At 46.8% G+C, this 5112-nt stretch overlaps 1 pseudogene; it reads left to right on the top strand.

Annotated features, from left to right (window-relative positions):
* The first annotated feature begins 644 nt into the window (after window positions 1-644).
* LOC102861256 lies at window positions 645-875 on the top strand (annotated as a pseudogene).
* Window positions 876-5112: the final 4237 nt, after the last annotated feature.

Raw genomic sequence — 5112 nt, 5'->3', positions numbered from 1 at the left:
ATCCATCCTGATGCTGCCAATTGGTCCAGTGGTGAGAATCTTTGTCTTCTTGACATCGAGCCTCAATACCACCTTCAATTTAAAGCTATGTGTATGCTTCTTAACATTTCAGAACAAGTCCCCATATGGGGGCTTAGTGTCTACCTGGGAGACATGGGGGCCTCAGGGCCTCAGAGGTCCCCCAGCCCAGGACTCAGTCCGGACCCTAGATGAAGTCTTTGCAGAATTTCCGCGACCCCCTCAATCCACAGGTCTTCTGACCTTACCTGCCCCCAAAGTACACCTGTCCCCCTCCTCCCCACACTGATGACATTTCTCAGGGCTGGTGACCCTCCTGCCTGAACAACTGGCCTCCTCAGCTTGTCAGATGCCCCCCAAGGCTTCCTCATTGTGGTTTAATCCGTCGGGTATTTGCTCAGGATGCATAAGCTACAACTGATTTTTCCTGCATGTGTTTGGATGCATTTTTTTTAAGAGAACTTGACTTACACCCAATGATAAAAAAGAATTGCTGTTGCTCTGTCTCGACTGAAATACAATTGAAACGATTCTTGTCTCAACACTTTCTGGTTGAGTTTGGGGTGGCACTTGGAGCAGAAGGGGCTTTATAAAGGTTATAAGAACCAAGGTTTAGGGCCAGCGAGATGGTGCCATCCGTGATGTTGAGCTCCTTCTCTCAGCTGCTGACCCCGGCCTGGCTCCTGAGCAGCCTTTCAGCGAGGTCCAAGTTTTACCTTCATGAACCACGAAATAGCAAACCTAATTGGGTAAAAGTTTGACTGACCTTGGGTGCTTCAGCCTTCTTGTGGGGCTATCTAATCAAACAACATAATGAAGATGTTTCAGAGTATAAACAAAGAAATGGATTGGAGTAAACTACTGAAAGGTAGTTCCATACAGAGATTACATCAGTTCCTTTGGGCTCGGTAATCTTGTGATTGTAAATGAGAAAGAAAAGAGCTGTATATGGATATAGATTGTGATTTTTTTTGTGTTATATTGTTAAATGAACAAATAAAAATACTTCAGAAAAATGTGATAAAAAAAAAGAACCAAGGTTTAAAGTGTCTCAGACAGTTCAGCATCAAACTCGATGGTTCACAAGAACAGCAGCCTCTATTATTTCTACTCATTGCTGTCCAATTGAACCTGAACTCATGGCTGAACCTCTAGGGGGTTTTCAGAGACTATAAACCACATGGGAGGAGATTGCCCGTTTTCTCCCACAGAGAAGCTGGTGGATTTGAACTGTTTGTCTTTAGGTTGACAGCACAACTTCTTACAGAGAATGAGAACCTCTGTTTTAACAAGATTCTTATGCATCCAAGAGATTCATCTGAGGATCTAGTTAGAATGCAGCTTCTGTTTCAATCTATCTGGGGTCAAACCTGAACGAACCGGTTCACAGGCTTGCTTTGAAGGCTCTGGACCCCGCAAGGGTTCAGAATTGGGGCACAAGTGGCTTTAATGATGGGTACAAGTTTGGTGGAAATGTCTGCTTCTTTACCAGCCAGGAAGCTGTTGTCTCACTTGGCAAGCTGTGATCAAATTTCTCAGCTCCTGAGTGGGGACAGTGTCACACGAATTTTAAAATACAAATCCCAGTGCTGTCTATATAATACACTCTTTGGTTAATTCTCCCCGAGTTTTCATTTAGATGTAAGCTGTCTTGGAGGTAGAAATGCAATTACATTAGGGGGGAAAAACTGTTTCTATGTCTTGAGATATTATGATTATGAAAAACAGCAACATAAACCACCATTAAGTCAAAAGAAAGTTAATTGTATTTCACGCCGCCTCCTGGGCCAGCACGCCAGCGCGGGTATGATTTACTTCAGCGAAACGACCCTACTCTTTGCAGCACAGTACACATTTTCTCCCTTAATTACAAATAATTGTACAGTGTAATTTATACCAATGCCCAGGGCCTAAGAGTGCATGTGCAGGGATAAAAAGTTAGGGAGGTGGGGATGGGGAAGGTGTAATTGCATCGAGGATGGCTTAAGCAAGCCTGGTGGTATAATGATTAAAGTACGTGTCTGCTAGCCCAAAGGTTGGTGGTTTGAACCCACTAGCTGCTCCGTGGAATAAAGATGTATCAGTCTGCTTCCTATTGTTGTTATGTACCACAGAGCTGCCTGTGACTCCTGGTGACCCAATGAACAGTAACTCTGAACCCTGCCCTGTCCTGAGCCAGTGTCACCATCTCTGCCACGCCTACCCCCTTATCCCAGTTACTGAGTCAAACCCTCTCATCCAGGGTCTTCCCCTCTTGTGCTGTCCCTCCACCTCTTCAAGCACGATGTCATTTTCCAAGGACTCATCCCTCCTGACTTCATGCTCGAAATATGGTAGGTGGAGTTTTAAAATCCTTGAAGCTCAGTTTTCCTACAGCTGAACAACTCCATGGACTAGTTCTCCCTTGTCCTGGGGAGTCCTTAAGTTAGAGACACAGAATGACAGAGGGCCATTGTTAGCTTGTTTGATTTGCTTTAAGCACGTTACTACTGAATTGATTCTGATTCATACTGACCATGTAAGACAGAATGGCTTTGACTTACAGGGCTTCTAAGACCAATCATTGTGGGAGCAGATTGCTGTGTTTTCCTCCTGTCGGCTCACTGGTGGATTCGAACCACTGACCTTTCTGTTGGCACCTGCATGCTCAACCACTGGGCCATCAGGTCTCTTTACCTGGGAGAGCAATGATATGTAATCTGAATTCTTCCTCGGCTAAGAAGATGGGAACAACCTCAGGGAATACCTTGTTCTGAGAACACAGCGGCGACTCGTCTTACAGCGTAACCCCTCGCCAACGTAGCAGAGTGGGCCAGGACAGGCAGGCTAGGAGGATTGAGCACGTGGGCTTTTCTGTGTAGTGACATCAAAGCACACAAGCAGGATTAATGCACATGTAATTGAGTATTAAAATGAGGAGCCTGGTCTTGGGCGGCTCAGGGGCAAATCTCCGTGGACAAAGTGGGGCTCCCGGCTCTTTGGCGGATGAGCAGGTTCTGGAGAGAAAGCAGCATTAACTTAACAATTGCAATTCAATTCCAGGCTCTCTGTCTCGGTGACACTTTTGCTTTAAAATGACCTTCTGGAAGGATCACTTATGAGCTGATTAAGTCAGTGGCTACTGACTTAGGAGAAGCAGAATGATGCTTCAGAGCAACTCCAGAGTCTTTACCTGGCTCTGCCTCCGGTAGCTAAACTGACGTCTTTGGGCCTCAGTTTTCTCATCTGAAGAAGGGGAATGATGGCCATGACATTGCAGGTTGTCACATCAATGGAGTAGGTTAATAGGGATAGGTTAATAGTGGGGATAGGAACGCCTACAGGGTCCTGTCTCATGGAAGACGTGCAGTGAGTGGTTATTGAATATACTAGTGTAGCACCGCCAGAGGCATTTCCCTTGCAGGCCCAATTGTTGTTAAGTGCCGTTGAGTCATAGGCAACTCAAAGCGACCATATGAACGAAAGTACTCAACACTTGTGTGACTTTCATCCTTTCTCCAGGTTCATAGGGTTTCCGGAGGCAAGCTATTTTGGAAGTGGATGCCACTTCTGCTTCCAAGCTTGTTTTAATTGGGGAGCTCCACCAAACACTGTCCTCTATGAGTAACCGTTATCGCATTTGACATATCAGTGTTACAGTGTTCAGCATCACAGCAACCATGAGTTACCTCTGTACAGCAAGTGGACACGCCAGGGCTATACGACTTAGAAGATGTAAATTCAGACAGGTGGTCCTCTTCGATCTTGTGCCCCACCAGCAACCTTGTCCAGATTTGCCCTATGGATAAAGGTGCGGGTATAGCCTGCTGGCAGCTGCCAACATTCAGTTGATGAAGCATCGTTAGCTAGACGATACGTGTTCTCAGTCTGTGATGTCTATTCAGACAATCAGTGAATAAAGGACTCACAGTGGCTTGATCAGGGACCACACACAGTGGGCGAATCACAGACACTGTTTGAGGTCTGTGGCCACCGGTCAACCTGGGTGAGCAGCAGCAGAGACCCTCAGGTGGGGATTGTTCTTGGGCTCCCCAAGGCCAAGTTCTGCCCCTCCAGGCTCATTTCAGAGGAGGCTGGACCACCCCTGGGGAGGATGTGAGAAGGAAAGCCGTGTTAACTATGTGCACGCACGTGTGTGTGTGTGTGTGTGTGTGTGTGTGTGTGTGTGTCCCTTGCCCAGCCTGAGAGGCCAGGAGCTGACCCTATGCCCTGCAGGCTACCTGCATGAGCTGCCAATAAAGGTTTTGATCAAGGTCACCAGAGCACCACAGCAACCTTGGACATATTTGCTGTCTATCCATTCACTTGGCAGATGTTTATTAAACACTAAGTGCTACACGACGGCCTGGTTTGCTAAGGCTTATAGATAAGGATCCTGTCCTAAGAATGTCATATAAAATAGAGACCACCTAATTGAACTTGAATTTCAGATAATAAAAACTTTTAAAATATCTAATATTAAAAAATAACAAAATGACGCGTTGCTGCTGACTTGATTAGGACTCATCATAATCCTATAGACGAGAGGAGCATAGAATGGTCCTGTGGGGTTTCCATGACCAGAACTCTTTAGAAAGACAGATTGCCGCCTCTTTCTCCCACAGAGCAGAAGGTGAGTTCAAACCACTAACCTTATGGTCAGCAGTCAACAGCTTAGCAAGCCACCTGTGCCATCAGGGCTTCTTAAATACGAGTACATCTCGGGCTCGTTCTGTTCCCCAGGTGTCTCAGCCTCAGGACCACTAACGTTTGGACCTGGAGAATTCTTTGTTGCGGGGAATTGTCCTGTGTCCTGGAGGATGTTCAGCCACATGCCTGACCTCTGCTCACATCTGGGGGCGGGGGCTCTGGTGACATAGTCTGTAGGAAGGTGTGCTGCTAACTGACTCCACGGCGGTGCCTCTCAGGTGGTTCAAATCCACCAGTGACTCCAAGGGAGTAAGATGAGCAATGTCCTGTGTTGATTCACAGCCTCTGGAAAACTGCTGGAGGGTCAGCCAGGAGTGGGTTTCAGCTCACTGGAGTGGGTTTCAGCTCACTGGAGTGGGTTTCCGCTCACTGGAGTGGGTTTCAGCTCACTGGAGTGGGTTTCAG

Source organism: Elephantulus edwardii, unplaced genomic scaffold (assembly GCF_000299155.1).
Source record: "Elephantulus edwardii isolate Elephantulus edwardi_28Jun2011 unplaced genomic scaffold, EleEdw1.0 scaffold00015, whole genome shotgun sequence".
Lineage (NCBI taxonomy): Eukaryota > Metazoa > Chordata > Mammalia > Macroscelidea > Macroscelididae > Elephantulus > Elephantulus edwardii.
Note: the sequence above shows the minus strand (reverse complement) of the source record. Positions and strands in the feature narration are given on the sequence as shown.